Below are 21,978 nucleotides of genomic sequence, written 5' to 3'. Positions count from 1 at the left end.
TCACTGACCTCAAAACCATTCTGTTATGTCTCTCAAAATGGGGCCTTTTCTCTGTCTGAGAGTTCAAGACAAGCCTCAGTCTGAAGGCTGCAAAGGCTGAGTGACTAGGAGGAAGAGGAATTGAATTTCCTCAAGTCCAGAGAAAATAAATAACGCCCTTGTCTGGGAGAGACCAGCAGTTTTCTCCCCGACATTGATGGCGTGTCAGGTTACCGTGTGTTACGGCGGCCCCCTGGCCCTTGGCCCCTGACGGGAGCAAACAGGTTGTGTCTGGCCTGGTGGAAGAACTTCCTACTGATGACATCACACAGCTGGGACAGACATACACAGATGACAGGGCAGCCCAGGGTTCCCTCATAGCAGAAGTCACAGATAGAGAAGATTCATAAAGGGCAATAACCACACGTTGATTCACACCCAACACCATTCATGTGGTTGGTCATTATCAAGAACTATTCTTAATAACCTTCTTTTATTTTTACAAAAACATTCGCTTTCAAAATGAAGCTTATATTAGCATAATGTTGCACACTCAGTTTGAGACCCCAAAAAGAAATTGACTGTTCTCCCGTGACCCAAATCGTCCTCCAACGACCCAAGTGAGTGTTAATCCTTTAGGATGGTGAGAGGGCTGAGGAGGGGTAGAGGAGGGCCCTCAAAGAGTGTGAGAATTCATTGAAAGAGGACAGAGACCGAGAGAGAGAAAACGAGAAAGAGAGAAAGAGAGAGAGAGACTCCAGGATTGGGATGGCCTCCCTATATAGCAGGGGAATTCATTGTGAATACTGCCACCTGCTGGTGCTTTTAGGCATACTGTTGAGGTCAGAGGTGGGATTGACGATCAGTTCTCAGTTCCCATTCAGGTCAACCTTCCTTGATGGGTGGACCGGTGGCCATGTTGAGTGTACCCAGGAGTGTTCCAGTCAAGTTGCCGAGAGTCTGTGAGATAAAAAAATATATATATGGTCCCACCCACCATGCACTGACTGGTGAAAAAGGCAGTCCCTGTTCTAGGTGACCCAACTCTGACCTTTAGGGTGCTCAGTCAGTGTTCCGCAGACGGAACCCTGTTTGGAACATTTTGCCCGGCAACAGTTTCCGTAAATACTGCACTTGGCAAGTCCAACAGGAAACCACGACGGGCTGCACTCAAACCTGCGGGTGTAACTGCACACACACACACACACACACACACACACACACACACACACACACACACACACCACACACACACACACACACACACACACACACACACACACACATGAGCAAGTCGGGTTTTTAGCTGTAGACAAAATCTAGTTTAAACTTTTATAAAATGACCTACCTGAAAGAAATGAAGAACCTACTCTATCATCTTCCAAAACATGAGGCACCTCTCTAAACTCTATTTGTGTTGCTACATGACCTTTCTCAACACCTACAATCCTTCCTCACTCAGAACAGTCTTCAACCAATTAACTCTCCCTCGGATTGACGGCAGCCCAGTGAAAGGCTGCCCAATCTGTGTCATTACAGCTCTCCCAACTCACTCACACGCACGCACGCACATACACACACACACACACACACACACACACACACACACACACACACACACACACACACACACACACACACACACACACACACACACACACACACACACACACACACACACACACACACACACACACACACACACACACACACTCACTCTCCACTGTCCCATCAATTTCCTGTTATTGTTGGAGGCTGAGCTGAAGCCCCAGACTGGGTCCCAAATGGCACCCCATTCCCTATGTACTTTTGACCGTAGCCCAGGGCCAAAAGTACTGCACTATGTAGGGAATAGAGTGACATTTGTGAGGCAACCCCAGTATTGATCCTGCACCCTGTGAGAAGATTAGGTGGGAATCCAGATGGATTCCATATCTATTATCTAATGGAATCTCTCCTAGAAAAAGCTATGGATTTTCTGCCATTGAACCTGTGTGAGACTGAGAGAGAGAGAGTGTGCATGTGTGTTGTATATGTGTGTGTGTGTGTGTGTGTGTGTGTGTGTGTGTGTGTGTGTGTGTGTGTGTGTGTGTGTGTGTGTGTCTGTGTGTTGTAGGTCCTGCACCCAAATGTGCTCTGTCACCTGGGGCCAAATGGCCCAAAACACAAAATACTCTATTAAGGGGATAGTCAGCCCTTCCCCCATCAACACGATTAAATGCCTCTCTCTCTCTCCAGTACCCAGAGGACGGACTAGTATAATGTGTGGTAGAGTAATACTATAGTATTCATGTTTGATATCTATCTGAAACGTGTCCTCTGAGGAGAACTTTCATGCCATCTATATGATCTCTGTGGTAATTCAGCCTTCTCTGTTTCTCTCCACATCCTCCATTATTGTTTTTATTTATTATTTTATTTGACCTTTATTTAACTAGACAAGTCAGTTAAGAACAAATTCTTATTTATAGTGACGGCATAGGAACAGTGGGTTAACTGCCTTGTTCAGGGGCAGAATGACAGATTTTGAAAATGTTTTTTTTACCTTGTCGGCTCAGGGATTCAATCTTGCAACCTTTCGGTTACTAGTCCAACACTCTAACCACTAGGCTACCTGCCTCTAACCACTAGGCTACCTGCCTCTAACCACTAGGCTACCTGCCTCTAACCACTAGTCCAACACTCTAACCACTAGGCTACCTGCCTCTAACCACTAGTCCAACACTCTAACCACTAGGCTACCTGCCTCTAACCACTAGGCTACCTGCCTCTAACCACTAGGCTACCTGCCTCTAACCACTAAGCTACCTGCCTCTAACCACTAGGCTACCTGCCTCTAACCACTAAGCTCCCTGCCTCTAACCACTAGGCTACCTGCCTCTAACCACTAGGCTACCTGCCTCTAACCACTAAGCTCCCTGCCTCTAACCACTAGGCTACCTGCCTCTAACCACTAGGCTACGTGCCTCTAACCACTAGGCTACGTGCCTCTAACCACTAGGCTACCTGCCTCTAACCACTAGGCTACCTGCCTCTAACCACTAGGCTACCTGCCTCTAACCACTAGGCTACCTGCCTCTAACCACTAGGCTACCTGCCTCTAACCACTAGGCTACGTGCCTCTAACCACTAGGCTACCTGCCTCTAACCACTAGGCTACCTGCCTCTAACCACTAGGCTACGTGCCTCTAACCACTAGGCTACCTGCAGCCCCTACACTCTAACCACTAGGCTACCTGCCTCTAACCACTAGGCTACGTGCCTCTAACCACTAGGCTACCTGCCTCTAACCACTAGGCTACCTGCAGCCCCTACACTCTAACCACTAGGCTACCTGCCGCCCCTACACTTTAACCACTAGGCTACCTGCCGCCCCTACACTCTAACCACTAGGCTACCTGCCGCCCCTACACTTTAACCACTAGGCTACCTGCCGCCCCTACACTCTAACCACTAGGCTACCTGCCGCCCCTACACTCTAACCACTAGGCTTACCTGCCGCCCCTACACTCTAACCACTAGGCTACCTGCCGCCCCTACACTTTAACCACTAGGCTACCTGCCGCCCCTACACTCTAACCACTAGGCTACCTGCCGCCCCTACACTCTAACCACTAGGCTACCTGCCGCCCCTACACTCTAACCACTAGGCTACCTGCCGCCCCTACACTCTAACCACTAGGCTACCTGCCGCCCCTACACTCTAACCACTGGGCTACCTGCCGCCCCTACACTCTAACCACTAGGCTACCTGCCGCCCCTACACTCTAACCACTAGGCTACCTGCCGCCCCTACACTCTAACCACTAGGCTACCTGCCGCCCCTACACTCTAACCACTAGGCTGCCGCCCCTACACTCTAACCACTAGGCTACCTGCCGCCCCTACACTCTAACCACTAGGCTACCTGCCAACCCTACACTCTAACCACTAGGCTACCTGCCGCCCCTACACTCTAACCACTAGGCTACCTGCCGCCCCTACACTCTAACCACTAGGCTTACCTGCCGCCCCTACACTCTAACCACTAGGCTACCTGCCGCCCCTACACTCTAACCACTAGGCTTACCTGCCGCCCCTACACTCTAACCACTAGGCTACCTGCCGCCCCTACACTCTACATTACATTTACATTTAAGTCATTTAGCAGACGCTCTTATCCAGAGCGACTTACAAATTGGTGCTTTCACCTTATGACATCCAGTGGAACAGCCACTTTACAATAGTGCATCTAGGTCTTTTAAGGGGGGTGAGAAGGATTACTTTATCCTATCCTAGGTATTCCTTAAAGAGGTGGGGTTTCAGGTGTCTCCGGAAGGTGGTGATTGACTCCGCTGTCCTGGCGTCGTGAGGGAGTTTGTTCCACCATTGGGGGGCCAGAGCAGCGAACAGTTTTGACTGGGCTGAGCGGGAACTGTACTTCCTCAGTGGTAGGGAGGCGAGCAGGCCAGAGGTGGATGAACGCAGTGCCCTTGTTTGGGTGTAGGGCCTGATCAGAGCCTGGAGGTACTGAGGTGCCGTTCCCCTCACAGCTCCGTAGGCAGGCACCATGGTCTTGTAGCGGATGCGAGCTTCAACTGGAAGCCAGTGGAGAGAGCGGAGGAGCGGGGTGACGTGAGAGAACTTGGGAAGGTTGAACACCAGGCGGGCTGCGGCGTTCTGGATGAGTTGTAGGGGTTTAATGGCACAGGCAGGGAGCCCAGCCAACAGCGAGTTGCAGTAATCCAGACGGGAGATGACAAGTGCCTGGATTAGGACCTGCGCCGCTTCCTGTGTGAGGCAGGGTCGTACTCTGTGGATGTTGTAGAGCATGAACCTACAGGAACGGGCCACCGCCTTGATGTTATTTGAGAACGACAGGGTGTTGTCCAGGATCACGCCAAGGTTCTTAGCGCTCTGGGAGGAGGACACAATGGAGTTGTCAACCGTGATGGCGAGATCATGGAACGGGCAGTCCTTCCCGGGAGGAAGAGCAGCTCCGTCTTGCCGAGGTTCAGCTTGAGGTGATGATCCGTCATCCACACTGATATGTCTGCCAGACATGCAGAGATGCGATTCGCCACCTGGTCGTCAGAAGGGGGAAAGGAGAAGATTAATTGTGTGTCGTCTGCATAGCAATGATAGGAGAGACCATGTGAGGTTATGACAGAGCCAAGTGACTTGGTGTATAGCGAGAATAGGAGAGGGCATAGAACAGAGCCCTGGGGGACACCAGTGGTGAGAGCACGTGGTGAGGAGACGGATTCTCGCCACGCCACCTGGTAGGAGCGACCTGTCAGGTAGGACGCAATCCAAGCGTGGGCCGCGCCTGAGATGCCCAACTCGGAGAGGGTGGAGAGGAGGATCTGATGGTTCACAGTATCGAAGGCAGCCGATAGGTCTAGAAGGATGAGAGCAGAGGAGAGAGAGTTAGCTTTAGCAGTGCGGGAGCGCCTCCGTGATACAGAGAAGAGCAGTCTCAGTTGAATGACTAGTCTTGAAACCTGACTGATTTGGATCAAGAAGGTCATTCTGAGAGAGATAGCGGGAGAGCTGGCCAAGGACGGCACGTTCAAGAGTTTTGGAGAGAAAAGAAAGAAGGGATACTGGTCTGTAGTTGTTGACATCGGAGGGATCGATTGTAGGTTTTTTCAGAAGGGTGCAACTCTCGCTCTCTTGAAGACGGGAGGGACGTAGCCAGCGGTCAGGGATGAGTTGATGAGCGAGGTGAGGTAAGGGAGAAGGTCACCGGAGATGGTCTGGAGAAGAGAGGAGGGGATAGGGTCAAGCGGGCAGGTTGTTGGGCGGCCGGCCGTCACAAGACGCGAGATGTCATCTGGAGAGAGAGGAGAGAAAGAGGTCAGAGCACAGGGTAGGGCAGTGTGAGCAGAACCAGCGGTGTCGTTTGACTTAGCAAACGAGGATCGGATGTCGTCGACCTTCTTTTCAAAATGGTTGACGAAGTCATCTGCAGAGAGGGAGGGGGAGGATTCAAGAGGAGGAGAAGGTGGCAAAGAGCTTCCCTAGGGTTAGAGGCAGATGCTTGGAATTTAGAGTGGTAGAAAGTGGCTTTAGCAGCAGAGACAGAGGAGGAAAATGTAGAGAGGAGGGAGTGAAAGGATGCCAGGTCCGCAGGGAGGCGGGGGGATTTTCCTCCATTTCCGCTCGGCTGCCCGGAGCCCTGTTCTGTGAGCTCGCAATGAGTCGTCGAGCCACGGAGCGGGAGGGGAGGACCGAGCCGGCCTGGAGGATAGGGGACATAGAGAGTCAAAGGATGCAGAAAGGGAGGAGAGGAGGGTTGAGGAGGCAGAATCAGGAGATAGGTTGGAGAAGGTTTGAGCAGAGGGAAGAGATGATAGGATGGAAGAGGAGAGAGTAGCGGGGGAGAGAGAGCGAAGGTTGGGACGGCGCGATACCATCCGAGTAGGGCAGTGTGGGAAGTGTTGGATGAGAGCGAGAGGAAAAGGATACAAGGTAGTGGTCGGATACTTGGAGGGAGTTGCAATGAGGTTAGTGGAGGAACAGCATCTAGTAAAGATGAGGTCGAGCGTATTGCCTGCCTTGTGAGTAGGGGGAAGGTGAGAGGGTGAGGTCAAAAGAGGAGAGGAGGAAAGAAGGAGGCAGAGAGGAATGAGTCAAAGGTAGACGTGGGGAGGTTAAAGTCGCCCAGAACTGTGAGAGGTGAGCCGTCCTCAGGAAAGGAGCTTATCAAGGCATCAAGCTCATTGATGAACTCTCCGAGGGAACCTGGAGGGCGATAAATGATAAGGATGTTAAGCTTGAAAGGGCTGGTAACTGTGACAGCATGGAATTCAAAGGAGGCGATAGACAGATGGGTAAGGGAGAAAGAGAGATGACCACTTGGGAGAGATGAGGATCCGGTGCCACCACCCGCTGACCAGAAGCTCTCGGGGTGTTCGAGAGCACGTGGGCGGACGAAGAGAGAGCAGTAGAAGTAGCGGTGTTGTCTGTGGTGATCCATGTTTCCGTCAGTGCCAAGAAGTCGAGGGACTGGAGGGAGGCATAGGCTGAGATGAACTCTGCCTTGTTGGCCGCAGATCGGCAGTTCCAGAGGCTACCGGAGACCTGGAACTCCACGTGGGTCGTGTGCGCTGGGACCACCAGATTAGGGTGGCCGCGGCCATGCGGTGTGGAGCGTTTGTATGGTCTGTGCAGAGAGGAGAGAACAGGGATAGACAGACACATAGTTGACAGGCTAGAGAAGAGGCTACGCTAATGCAGAGGAGATTGGAATGACAAGTGGACTACACGTCTCGAATGTTCAGAAAGTTAAGCTTACGTAGCAAGAATCTAATTGACTAAAATGATTAAAATGATACAGTACTGCTGAGGTAGGCTAGCTGCGTTGTTGACACTACCCTAATCAAGTCGTTCCGTTGAGTGTGAAGTTTCTACAATGCTGCTTTTCGGGGGCTAGCTGGCTAGCTAGCAGTGTTGGTTACGTTACGTTGCGTTAGGAGAACGACAATAGCTGGCTAGCTAACATAGAAAATCGCTCTAGACTACACAATTATCTTTGAAACAAAGGCGGCTATGTAGCTAGCTATGTAGCTAGCTACGATCAAACAAATCACACCGTTGGGACTGTAATGAAATTAAATGAAAATGTGATACTACCTGTGGAGCGAAGCGGAATGCGACCGGAATGCGAAAGTTCTATTCAGTAGACGTTGGCTGGCTGTTGGCTAGCTAGGAGTGTCTCCTGCAGACCGAAGCGCGGATGCGACCGGCTCGCTCCAACCCGGAAGTAGAAACCACTAGGCTTACCTGCCGCCCCTACACTCTAACCACTAGGCTTACCTGCCGCCCCTACACTCTAACCACTAGGCTACCTGCCGCCCCTACACTCTAACCACTAGGCTTACCTGCCGCCCCTACACTCTAACCACTAGGCTACCTGCCGCCCCTACACTAACCACTAGGCTTACCTGCCGCCCCTACACTCTAACCACTAGGCTACCTGCCGCCCCTACACTCTAACCACTAGGCTTACCTGCCGCCCCTACACTCTAACCACTAGGCTTACCTGCCGCCCCTACACTCTAACCACTAGGCTACCTGCCGCCCCTACACTCTAACCACTAGGCTTACCTGCCGCCCCTACACTCTAACCACTAGGCTACCTGCCGCCCCTACACTCTAACCACTAGGCTTACCTGCCGCCCCTACACTCTAACCACTAGGCTACCTGCCGCCCCTACACTCTAACCACTAGGCTTACCTGCCGCCCCTACACTCTAACCACTAGGCTACTTGCCGCCCCTACACTCTAACCACTAGGCTTACCTGCCGCCCCTACACTCTAACCACTAGGCTTACCTGCCGCCCCTCTACACTCTAACCACTAGACTACCTGCCGCCCCTACACTCTAACCACTAGGCTTACCTGCCGCCCCTACACTCTAACCACTAGGCTACCTGCCGCCCCTACACTCTAACCACTAGGCTACCTGCCGCCCCTACACTCTAACCACTAGGCTTACCTGCCGCCCCTACACTCTAACCACTAGGCTTACCATTTTGGCTTTCGCCCCTACACTCTAACCACTAGGCTACCTGTCCTGCTGTGGTGAGCCACTGTCTCCTGTCCTGCTGTGGTGAGGTACCCACACTCTAACCACTAGGCTTACCTGCCGCCCCTACACTCTAACCACTAGGCTACCTGCCGCCCTACACTCTAACCACTAGGCTACCTGCCGCCCCTACACTCTAACCACTAGGCTACCTGCCGCCCCTACACTCTAACCACTAGGCTACCTGCCGCCCCTACACTCTAACCACTAGGCTACCTGCTGCTCAAACCTCTGTGAAGCAGTGACGACATGGTACTGATTACAACTTGGATTTTTAATCCAAACAATCAGATGGTTATGAAGGGGTCTCATTTGGTCTTTCTCTTTGTTCTTGTCCTGCTGTGGTGAGGTACCCACACTGTCTCCTGTCCTGCTGTGGTGAGGTCTCCTGTCCTGCTGTGGTGACCCACACTGTCTCCTGTCCTGCTGTGGTGAGGTACCCACACTCTCCTGTCCTGCTGTGGTGAGTACCCCCACGTCCTGCTGCTGGGTGAGGTACCCACACGGTCTCCTGTCCTGCTGTGGTGAGGTACCCACACTGTCTCCTGTCCTGCTGTGGTGAGGTACCCACACTGTCTCCTGTCCTGCTGTGGTGAGGTACCCACACGGTCTCCTGTCCTGCTGTGGTGAGGTACCCACACCACTGTCTCCTGTCTCCTGTCCTGCTGTGGTGAGGTACCCACACTGTCTCCTGTCCTGCTGTGGTGAGGTACCCACACGGTCTCCTGTCCTGCTGTGGTGAGGTACCCACACGGTCTCCTGTCCTGCTGTGGTGAGGTACCCACACGGTCTCCCTGTCCTACTGTGGTGAGGTACCCACACGGTCTCCTGTCCTGCTGTGGTGAGGTACCCACACGGTCTCCTGTCCTGCTGTGGTGAGGTACCCACACTGTCTCCTGTCCTGCTGTGGTGAGGTACCCACACGGTCTCCTGTCCTGCTGTGGTGAGGTACCCACACGGTCTCCTGTCCTGCTGTGGTGAGGTACCCACACGGTCTCCTGTCCTGCTGTGGTGAGGTACCCACACTGTCTCCTGTCCTGCTGTGGTGAGGTACCCACACGGTCTCCTGTCCTGCTCCTGCTGTGGTGAGGTACCCTGCACGGTCTCCTGTCCTGCTGTGGTGAGGTACCCACACTGTCTCCTGTCCTGCTGTGGGTGAGGTACCCACACGGTCTCCTGTCCTGCTGTGGTGAGGTACCCACACGTCTCCTGTCCTGCTGTGGTGAGGTACCCACACTGTCTCCTGTCCTGCTGTGGTGAGGTACCCACACGGTCTCCTGTCCTGCTGTGGTGAGGTACCCACACGGTCTCCTGTCCTCACCATGACATGGACCTTTTAGGCCATGACTTCTCTCTCTCTCCCTCTCTGATCATGCCTAGATTATGAATGCTATGTTAATGCGAGTAATGCCTTGTAATTTAAGTTTATGTGAATCCATTTATTTTTTTACAATGTAATTACATCTATTTGATAGACAATTCTCAGACCTTTGTTGACAGCCTATTACTGTGACTCAACAATACCTGCATGCGCATTGTTATTTATCTTCTGGACTCAGATACTATTCGGTTTAATAGACTTTGTTCATATTAATTGCATAGTCTTGTCATATACACATGTGAGGTATACAGTGGGGCAATAAAGTATTTAGTCAGCCACCAATTGTGCAAGTCCTCCCACTTAAAAAGATGAGAGAGGCCTGTAATTTTCATCATAGGTAAACTTCAACTATGACAGACAAAATGATTTTAAAAAATTCAGAAAATCACATTGTAGGATTTTTAATGAATTTATTTGCAAATTATGGTGGAAAATAGGTATTTGGTCAATAACAAAAGTTTATCTCAATACTTTGTTATATTTTTTTATTTCACCTTTATTTAACCAGGTAGGCTAGTTGAGAACAAGTTCTCATTTGCAACTGCGACCTGGCCAAGATAAAGCATAGCAGTGTGAACAGACAACACAGAGTTACACATGGAGTAAACCATTAACAAGTCAATAACATATACCCTTTGTTGGCAATGACAGAGGTCAAATGTTTTCTGTAAGTCTTCACAAGGTTTTCACACACTGTTGCTGGTATATTGGCCCATTCCTCCATGCAGATCTCCTCTAGAGCAGTGATGTTTTGGGTCTGTTGCTGGGCAACACGGACTTTCAACTCCCTCCAAAGATTTTCTATGGGGTTGAGATCTGGAGACTGGCTAGGCCACTCCAGGACCTTGAAATGCTTCTTACGAAGCCACTCCTTCGTTGCCGGGTGGTGTGGTTGGGATCATTGTCATGCTGAAAGACCCAGCCATGTTTAATCTTCAATGCCCTTGCTGATGGAACGAGGTTTTCACTCAAAATCTCACGATACATGGCCCCATTCATTCTTTCCTTTACACGGATCAGTCGCCCTGGTCCCTTTGCAGAAAAACAGCCCCAAAGCATGATGTTTCCACCCCCATGCTTCACAGTAGGTATGGTGTTCTTTGGATGCAACTCAGCATTCTTTGTCCTCCAAACACGACGAGTTGAGTTTTTACCAAAAAGTAATATTTTGGTTTCATCTGACCATATGACATTCTCCCAATCTTCTTCTGGATCATCCAAATGCTCTCTAGCAAACTTCAGATGGGCCTGGACATGTACTGGCTTAAGCAGGGGGACACGTCGGGCACTGCAGGAATTTGAGTCCCTGGCGGCGTAGTGTGTTACTGATGGTAGGCTTTGTTACTTTGGTCCCAGCTCTCTGCAGGTCATTCACTAGGTCCCCCCGTGTGGTTCTGGGATTTTTGCTCACCGTTCTTGTGATCATTTTGACCCCATGGGGTGAGATCTTGCGTGGAGTCCCAGATCGAGAGAGATTATCAGTGGTCTTGTATGTCTTCCATTTCCTAATAATTGCTCCCACAGTTGATTTCTTCAAACCAAGCTGCTTACCTATTGCAGATTCAGTCTTCCCAGCCTGGTGCAGGTCTACAATTTTGTTTCTGGTGTCCTTTGACAGCTCTTTGGTCTTGGCCATAGTGGAGTTTGGAGTGTGACTGTTTGAGGTTGTGGACAGGTGCCTTTTATACTGATAACAAGTTCAAACAGGTGCTATTAATACAGGTAACGAGTGGAGGACAGAGGAGCCTCTTAAAGAAGAAGTTACAGGTCTGTGAGAGCCAGAAATCTTGCTTGTTTGTAGGTGACCAAATATTTATTTTCCACCATAATTTGCAAATAAATTCATTAAATCCTACAATATGATTTTCTGGAATTTCTTTTCTCATTTTGTCTGTCATAGTTGAAGTGTACCTATGATGAAAATGACAGGCCTCTCTCATCTTTTTAAGTGGGAGAACTTGCACAATTGGTGGCTGACTAAATACTTTTTTGCCCCACTGGTATATACATCCTCCATACTTTACTACAGGTGTGTGTAGCTGGATGGAGCAGCAGGCAATGTGGAGAACAGAGGCCCAGCTGCTCTGCTAAGAGATCCTGTAGTAGGGTTGTCTGAGAGGAGAAACACAGTCTCAATGTGGAGAACAGAGGCCCAGCTGCTCTGCTAAGAGATCCTGTAGTAGGGTTGTCTGAGAGGAGAAACACAGTCTCAATGTGGAGAACAGAGGCCCAGCTGCTAAGAGATCCTGTAGTAGGGTTGTCTGAGAGGAGAAACACAGTCTGCTAAGAGATCCTGTAGTAGGGTTGTCTGAGTGGAGAAACACAGTCTCAATGTGGAGAACAGAGGCCCAGCTGCTCTGCTAAGAGATCCTGTAGTAGGGTTGTCTGAGAGGAGAAACACAGTCTCAATGTGGAGAACAGAGGCCCAGCTGCTCTGCTAAGAGATCATGTAGTAGGGTTGTCTGAGTGGAGAAACACAGTCTCAATGTGGAGAACAGAGGCCCAGCTGCTCTGCTAAGAGATCCTGTAGTAGGGTTGTCTGAGTGGAGAAACACAGTCTCAATGTGGAGAACAGAGGCCCAGCTGCTCTGCTAAGAGATCCTGTAGTAGGGTTGTCTGAGTGGAGAAACACAGTCTCAATGTGGAGAACAGAGGCCCAGCTGCTCTGCTAAGAGATCCTGTAGTAGGGTTCTCTGAGAGGAGAAACACAGTCTCAATGTGTATTGACAAGCATGGAGCACTCATGTCTCCTGTAAAGCACAGATCTGTCTGCTTGCGCCATGCTGATTTATCAGAGTATTGAGATGGAAGCAGATCCTCTTTTTTAATCAAAAACAGATAAGCTCCACCTGAGCCTGCCCAGCTAACAGCCCCCTATTTCATTTTTAATATCCAACCCAACCGGCAGTAAGTAAAGTAGTATCTCATTCCCAACCATGAGCACTTATTATTGCATGGCAGGAGGCTGGCTGGCTGGCTGTTTGGCGCCATGTTTCTGTGTCCTGTCGTGATCTCAGTATAAAAGCAACAAGCCTCCAAGGAGATGAAAGGTAACTCTCGATAGCTAGCAGCCTCTAGAGCAGGGGTCTTCAACTTTTTCTTGCCCAGGGAACACCTCTCAGGCAAACCGGCAACCGGTTAAACAAAGGTTAGCTATGTGTTGGCAAAAAGTCAAGAAAGCTTACCAGCAGCCAGCGGGACTTGCCGCACTGGTAGCCTATGCCGTTCATGTGCTAGTCGGAAATAGAAAACTTAGAAATCTCCTACTTGCTTACTGGTTGTAGTTATACACGCGCCGCGTTCAACCAGTTAACAAGTTGCCCATTTCAGAGTTCCGACTAGCATGTGAGCGAGGCACTATTCGCTGGTGCTTTATCAAAGCCTGTCAGATACTCCAGTTAGTGTAATTAGCTCCAGTGAGTGTAATTGGCTCAATATTAGGAGTTGAGAAATAAAGTTGACATCATTAGAAAGAGGATATTCTCCTATTTTATACTGTAGGTATGTAATTCAAAATGTGTTTATTCTGTTGTTGCTAGTGATATTCATAAAAGCATCAAATTAAAAACCACAGCCGTTCTGACCTTCCTTTGGGTCCTGGTCAAAAGTAGTGCACTTTGTAGAATAGGATGCCAATTGGGACGCATACCCTGTCTCTGAAGTGTGCCAAAGAAACACATGATTACTCCATTCCATAGTAATCATGTGTTTCCATGGTAACTATATTCTCATCTGGTGTTGGAGTGCTGGAGAGCTTCTCCCTGAATTCTGCTGTACAGTCCACACACACACACACACACACACACACACACACACACACACACACACACACAAACGCATGCACACACAGCGAGGTTTAAGTCTCCCCTGCAATAGCTCACAGCTTGCATGGAGCAAATGAAATGAGCACCAGAAACACCTTCACCCAGCAAACTGTTATATCAGCCCACTCTCTCTGCCTGCGATCCAAATGGCATCCTATACTCTATGGGCCCCGGTCAAAAGAAGTGCACTATATAGGGAAAAGGGTGCCATCTGGGACACACCCTCTCTCTGTCTGGCAGCGTCCTCCTGCTCACATCTGCTGCTGTTGTTAGCCTCAGAGAGAGCTGCCTGCTGCTCAGGGCTCAACACAAAACCATTCCTCTCTTTCTGTTCCTCTCTCTCTCTTTGTTCCTTTCTCTCTGGTTCTCTCTGTCTGTCTATCTCTCACTTTCTCCCGGACTCTCACAAAACACACACACACACACACACACACACACACACACTGTCTTGCATTTTCTCTGTCTCTCTCTTTCTCCCACTCTCTTTGTCTGTCTACCTCTCTTTATCTCTCTCTCTCAGGAAGATGAGCATTAGAGATAATGGTAATGATGATGATAGTGATGATGCTACCGATGGGGCTATGACCACACAATTATCTTCCTCAAGGACTTCATTGTCCTTTTGAGGACAGTCTGTTTTGCAGCATTACTTACATGTCCAGGTATTACAAACATAATGATGACCTGTAGAGTAAAATAAACAGTAATCTCAGTTACCCAGAACTAAAATCTTGCGAAATTTGGTCAAGTGCAGCTATGTTTACATAGTGTGTCCAGGACAGATGGAATGAACAGCAAAGATCTGCAGTATGAATGGAATAGAACACAGAAAATAGTTCCAAACGTTCTATTGGTTCTACCCAGCTCTACTAGGTCATTGTGGATATGCAGGTGTTCCACGGTGAGAGAAGAGAACAGGAGATTGATATTGTCTTGTCTGACAGGCAGCAGGAGGTGAGGGGTAATGAAATGCATTTCATATTGGAATGCCCTCTCGTGTCTGTTTGCCGATACAACCTTACTTGTCAAATAGTCCTAAGTGGCATAATTACTAGTACAACCTTCGGCAGGTCGCACACGCTTGTCCCCCATTAGAGTCAATGTAAGCGTTCCTGACCAACACAAGGGCAATCTACTCAGTCATTTGCTGGTGGAGAGAAGAACCATCTATATCGTTCTCTCTCTCTCTCTCTCTCTCTCTCTCTCTCTCTCTCTCTCTCTCTCCATCTTTCTTTCTCGTCCTCCCTCTCTCTCTCTCTCTCTCTCTCTCTCCATCTTTCTTTCTCGTCCTCCCTCTCTCTCTCTCTCTCTCTCTCTCTAACTCCCCCTACCTCTTTCTCCCCCTCTCTCTCTCTCTCTCTAACTCCCCCTACCCCCCTCTCGCTCTCTCTCTCTCTTCAACTCCCCCTACCTCTTCCCCCCCTCTCTCTCTCTCTCTCTCTTTCTCTCTCTTTCCCTCTCCATCTTTCTTTCTCGTCCTCCCTCTCTCTCTTTCTCACTATTGCTCTTCAACTCCCCCTCCCTCTCTCTCTTCCCCCAACTCCCTCCCTCTCTCTCTCTGTCTCTGTCTCTTTCTCTCTCTCCCCCCATCTCTCTCTCAGGGGGACTGTCACAGTCTCTTTGCTCTCCTGCCATATGTGATGTCTTTGCCAGCCCCAGCCTCACCCCAGGGCATATGATATAAGAGCTTTCATTTATTAAGGATTATATCAGAAACCCAAACCAGACCAAGGAGGTCCTGTTTCTGCTGACTGAAGGAGAGAGGGGGAGAGAGAGATGGGGAGAGAGAGGGTGAGAGGGTGAGAGTGAGAGAGGGGGGTTTGCATATTTTTGTTCTAACCCAGCTGGTTAAACTAATCAACCATAAATTCCTTGGGAAGAGGGACCATTGTTTCTCATACAAAAACTCCAAAAGATTTTTTGTACATTACTTAGAAATCTTTAAATCAGTGCAACATCTGAAAACCTCGAGGGCCAGGTTCTGCTACTAATCTGATGCTAAACCCCTTGGTGCAGATCTGTAGAGGAAGAGGGAGGAGGTTCATCTCAACTCCACACATCTGGATGTAATGACTGCTATAATCCACACAGGACGTCATGTAACTGCACCTGAAGACACAGTTACATCATGGCTAACTATGACATTCAGTCCAAACACAACAATGATACAAACAGTCAGATTCTCCAAAGCATAGAAATGACCTCAATATCGACATGCACCATTGCCTAACCAAACTCATGTCTAACCAACCAAGACAATGATAGCAAGGTGGACTTTGGCTACGTAACAGACTTTCGCTCAGGCTAAAGACAACAGCGGCAATATAAATGGGGTTCACCTTCTCAGCTCTCAAGGAAATTCTCATTCCAAATCTGATTGAAAACCCAAGGGTTGTGGGTTCAAATCCCGCTGGGAGCAACCCACATGAAAAATGTATGCATGCATGAATGTAAGTTACTTTGATGAAAGCATCTACTAAGTGGCATATCTTCTTCTAATAAATATCATATGTTACAAAAAAAATGTATGTTTAGAGTCATTTATTCATCAATCCACCTGTGCATCGATCTAATGAACATAATAAAAAACTGGCCATCAACATCTGTCAGTTGAAACTAGAGGTATTTGATTTTTGTACGGGCTGCATCTCAGTCCATCGCGTCCGCCTCTGTCGACCTTCTGCATCCGCGGGGGAAACTTTGTCAAACCACAAAAACCTCTGTAGTATCCGATCGGTTTGGCCTAACTAATATGACCACTCTGTGAAAGATGAGACTCTCGTAAAGACGATGGTGTTCTCCGTTTTGGTCTGCGACCCCCACAAGCCCCAAAGGACTAGTCGGTACCGCCGATGTGCCAACGTACAACTTCTGTCTGTAGCGTCCACACCATTTGGGCTACAAACTAATATAACCCTACTATGGAAAGGGGAAACTCTCACGATTATGACGGTGTTCTCCATTTTGCTACAACCCCCACAGATATCATGGGACTCTTCTGAAGGTACCGGATATCGCTTTAAAAAATGTATGGAAGTAGTTTTGTGCCAACCAAAAAAAGGGATTAAATATGTGTCCAAAAATATAGATTTCCTGAGCTTTTTTAGATATAGGACAGACACTTCAAAACCCTGATCTTTCTTATATCTCCTAGATATAGGACAGACACTTCAAAACCCTGATCTTTCTTATATCTCCTAGATATAGGACAGACACTTCAAAACCCTGATCTTTATTATATCTCCTAGATATAGGACAGACACTTCAAAACCCTGATCTTTATTATATCTCCTAGATATAGGACAGACACTTCAAAACCCTGATCTTTCTTATATCTCCTAGATATAGGACAGACACTTCAAAACCCTGATCTTTCTTATATCTCCTAGATATAGGACAGACACTTCAAAACCCTGATCTTTATTATATCTCCTAGATATAGGACAGACACTTCAAAACCCTGATCTTTATTATATCTCCTAGATATAGGACAGACACTTCAAAACCCTGATCTTTCTTATATCTCCTAGATATAGGACAGACACTTCAAAACCCTGATCTTTCTTATATCTCCTAGATATAGGACAGACACTTCAAAACCCTGATCTTTCTTATATCTCCTAGATATAGGACAGACACTTCAAAACCCTGATCTTTCTTATATCTCCTAGATATAGGACAGACACTTCAAAACCCTGATCTTTCTTATATCTCCTCAAACTTCAAAACCCTGATCTTTCTTATATCTCCTTTCTTAGATATAGGACAGACACTTCAAAACCCTGATCTTTCTTATATCTCCTAGATATAGGACAGACACTTCAAAACCCTGATCTTTCTTATATCTCCTAGATATAGGACAGACACTTCAAAACCCTGATCTTTCTTATATCTCCTAGATATAGGACAGACACTTCAAAACCCTGATCTTTCTTATATCTCCTAGATATAGGACAGACACTTCAAAACCCTGATCTTTCTTATATCTCCTAGATATAGGACAGACACTTCAAAACCCTGATCTTTCTTATATCTCCTAGATATAGGACAGACACTTCAAAACCCTGATCTTTCTTATATCTCCTAGATATAGGACAGACACTTCAAAACCCTGATCTTTCTTATATCTCTAGATATAGGACAGACACTTCAAAACCCTGATCTTTCTTATATCTCCTAGATATAGGACAGACACTTCAAAACCCTGATCTTTCTTATATCTCCTAGATATAGGACAGACACTTCAAAACCCTGATCTTTCTTATATCTCCTAGATATAGGACAGACACTTCAAAACCCTGATCTTTCTTATATCTCCTAGATATAGGACAGACACTTCAAAACCCTGATCTTTCTTATATCTCCTAGATCAGACACTTCAAAACCCTGATCTTTCTTATATCTCCTAGATATAGGACAGACACTTCAAAACCCTGATCTTTCTTATATCTCCTAGATATAGGACAGACACTTCAAAACCCTGATCTTTCTTATATCTCCTAGATATAGGACAGACACTTCAAAACCCTGATCTTTCTTATATCTCTAGATATAGGACAGACACTTCAAAACCCTGATCTTTCTTATATCTCCTAGATATAGGACAGACACTTCAAAACCCTGATCTTTCTTATATCTCCTAGATATAGGACAGACACTTCAAAACCCTGATCTTTCTTATATCTCCTAGATTCAAAACCCTGATCTTTCTTATATCTCCTAGATGACAGACACTTCAAAACCCTGATCTTTCTTATATCTCCTAGATATAGGACAGACACTTCAAAACCCTGATCTTTATTATATCTCCTAGATATAGGACAGACACTTCAAAACCCTGATCTTTCTTATATCTCCTAGATATAGGACAGACACTTCAAAACCCTGATCTTTCTTATATCTCCTAGATATAGGACAGACACTTCAAAACCCTGATCTTTATTATATCTCCTAGATATAGGACAGACACTTCAAAACCCTGATCTTTCTTATATCTCCTAGATATAGGACAGACACTTCAAAACCCTGATCTTTCTTATATCTCCTAGATATAGGACAGACACTTCAAAACCCTGATCTTTCTTACATCTCCTAGATATAGGACAGACACTTCAAAACCCTGATCTTTATTATATCTCCTAGATATAGGACAGACACTTCAAAACCCTGATCTTTCTTATATCTCCTAGATATAGGACAGACACTTCAAAACCCTGATCTTTCTTATATCTCCTAGATATAGGACAGACACTTCAAAACCCTGATCTTTCTTATATCTCCTAGATATAGGACAGACACTTCAAAACCCTGATCTTTATTATATCTCCTAGATATAGGACAGACACTTCAAAACCCTGATCTTTCTTACATCTCCTAGATATAGGACAGACACTTCAAAACCCTGATCTTTCTTATATCTCCTAGATATAGGACAGACACTTCAAAACCCTGATCTTTCTTATATCTCCTAGATATAGGACAGACACTTCAAAACCCTGATCTTTCTTACATCTCCTAGATATAGGACAGACACTTCAAAACCCTGATCTTTCTTATATCTCCTAGATGTAGGACAGACACTTCAAAACCCTGATCTTTCTTACATCTCCTAGATATAGGACAGACACTTCAAAACCCTGATCTTTCTTATATCTCCTAGATGTAGGACAGACACTTCAAAACCCTGATCTTTCTTATATCTCCTAGATGTAGGACAGACACTTCAAAACCTTATTCCTTATGATGTATTTTTTGACTGTTTGTTTCGCATGTATGAATGTGTTTTTCAATGTGTTTCTATGGGCTATAGTAGGAAAGGCCACATTCAATATTTTTTTCAATATTTTTGTTTTATTTATTTTTTATACCTACATGGGTCCTAAAATGTAAAAAATGTAATAGCTACAAGCTCTCTCCCAAACATTGTGTTCTGATTCGTGTCCTGATAAACGTCTCTCCTTGCTGTCCTCTCCTTCGTATCCTGGCAATGGTCACACGTCGTATCGCTGCTGACTCACAAGCCCCTGACAGCTCATTTGCATAAATCATAATCTAGATGTGACAGTGTGTGTGTGTGTGTGTGTGTGTGTGTGTGTGTGTGTGTGTGTGTGTGTGTGTGTGTGTGTGTGTGTGTGTGTGTGTGTGTGTGTGTGCGCGTTTTGACTTCATGAAGGATGACACTAAAAAGAGGGAAAATATGCTTAAAGGTTCCAGATAAAGTGACAATATGACAAAGGACATTTAGAAGCATTGCCTAGTTCTAGAAAACAGGGCTACACACCCTCCACTGGGTTACATTACAATCTGAAACCACACGCATTTCAACACAATGAACCATGCAGAAATACAGCAGTGAGTTCTGAGCCACACCAGGTATTCTCCCTGTTCTGCATAATATGTTATACAGTAGGTAGGTCTAATCCTGAATGCTGATTGGTTAAAAGTGCATTCCAGCCGGTGTCTATTCCACAAGTTACCACCAGCTAAATGTATGATGTTAAAATGCCCATTTACTCTGTTCCATCTGACTGCGTAATCCTGACTGCGTCGTCTCATCAGCACAGCCAGGCACTTTATAAACTTTATATCCACTATAAAAAGCATCTAGACATTATCTCACATTTCTTTTAGACTAACATTTAGTTTTCAACAGTGGACATTTGTATAAACCTTGCTGTCTATCTCTCCAACATTTGAAACATTGTTTCAATATTCAAATTCGATCTCCAACTGTCCAATAGTAATGAATGTGTAGGGGTCGGGAGTCGGGACGAGAGAGAGAGGCAGGCAGCGATTCTCAGCTAGTCGAAATCATGAATCAGCTGGCATCATTTTTATGGAAATATAAACTCAGCAAAAAAAGAAACGTCCTCTCACTGTCAACTGTGTTTATTTTCAGCAAAGTTAACATGAGTAAATATTTGTATGAACATAAGATTCAACAACTGAGACATAAACTGAACAAGTTCCACAGACTTCTGACTAACAAAAATGGAATAATGTGTCCCTAAACAAAGGGGGTCAAAATCAAAAGTAACAGTCAGTATCTGGCGTGGCCATCAGCTGCATTAAGTACTGTAGTGCATCTCCTCCCCATGGCCTGCACCAGATTTGCCAGTTCTTGCTATGAGATGTTACTCCACTCTCCCACCAAGGCACCTGCAAGTTCCTGGACATTTCTGGGGGGAATGGCCCTAGCCCCACACCCTCCGATCCAACACGTCCCAGACATGCTCAATGGGATTGAGATCTGAGCTCTTCGCTGGCCATGGCAGAACACTGACATTCCTGTCTTGCAGGAAATCACGCAGGAAATCACGCACAGAACCAGCAGTAAGGCTGGTGGCATTGTCATGCTGGAGGGTCATGTCAGGATGAGCCTGCAGGAAGGGTACCACATGAGGGAGGAGGATGTCTTCCCTGTAACGCACAGCATTGAGATTGCCTGCAATGACATCAAGCTCAGTACGATGATGCTGTGATACACCGCGCCAGACCATGACGGACCCTCCACCTCCAAATCGATCCCGCTCCAGAGTACTGGCCTCGGTGCAACGCTCATTCCTTCGATGATAAACGTGAAACCGACCATCACTCCTGGTGAGACAAAACCGCGACTCGTCAGTGAAGAGTACTTTTTGCCAGACCTGTTTTGGTCCAGCGACAGTGGGTTTGTGCCCATAGGTGACGTTGTTGTCTGTGATGTCTGGTGAGGACCTGCCTTACAACAGGCCTACAAGCCCTCAGTCCAGCCTCTCTCAGCCTATTGCGGACAGTCTGAGCACTGATGGAGGGATTGTGCATTCCTGGTGTAACTCGGGCAGTTGTTGTTGCCATCCTGTACCTGTCCCGCAGGTGTGATGTTCGGATGTACTGATCCTGTGCAAATCAAAATCAAATCAAATGTATTTATTTAGCCCTTCGTGCTGAACAGAAACCCAGCCTAAAACCCCAAACAGCAAGCAATGCAGGTGTAGAAGCACGGTGGCTAGGAAAAACTCCCTAGAAAGGCCAAAACCTAGGAAGAAACCTAGAGAGGAACCAGGCTATGTGGGGTGGCCAGTCCTCTTCTGGCTGTGCCGGGTGGAGATTATAACAGAACATGGCCAAGATGTTCAAATGTTCATAAATGACCAGCATGGTCAAATAATAATAATCACAGGCAGAACAGTTGAAACTGGAGCAGCAGCATGGCCAGGTGGACTGGGGACAGCAAGGAGTC

At 47.2% G+C, this 21,978-nt stretch overlaps 1 long non-coding RNA gene across 1 annotated transcript in view; it reads left to right on the top strand.

Moving 5' to 3' along the window:
* LOC135573664 (uncharacterized) overlaps positions 1-16,236 on the top strand; it is a 33,558-nt gene extending 17,322 nt beyond the window's left edge. Inside the window, exon 3 of the long non-coding RNA XR_010464820.1 lies at positions 15,774-16,236. This is a non-coding gene — a long non-coding RNA (uncharacterized LOC135573664). The remainder of the gene's footprint in view (positions 1-15,773) is intronic.
* The last annotated feature ends 5,742 nt before the right edge of the window (positions 16,237-21,978 follow it).

This window comes from Oncorhynchus nerka, linkage group LG10 (genome assembly GCF_034236695.1).
Source record: "Oncorhynchus nerka isolate Pitt River linkage group LG10, Oner_Uvic_2.0, whole genome shotgun sequence".
Taxonomy (NCBI): domain Eukaryota; kingdom Metazoa; phylum Chordata; class Actinopteri; order Salmoniformes; family Salmonidae; genus Oncorhynchus; species Oncorhynchus nerka.
The sequence above is the reverse complement of the archived record's forward strand: the minus strand, read 5'-3'. Positions and strand labels throughout refer to the sequence as shown.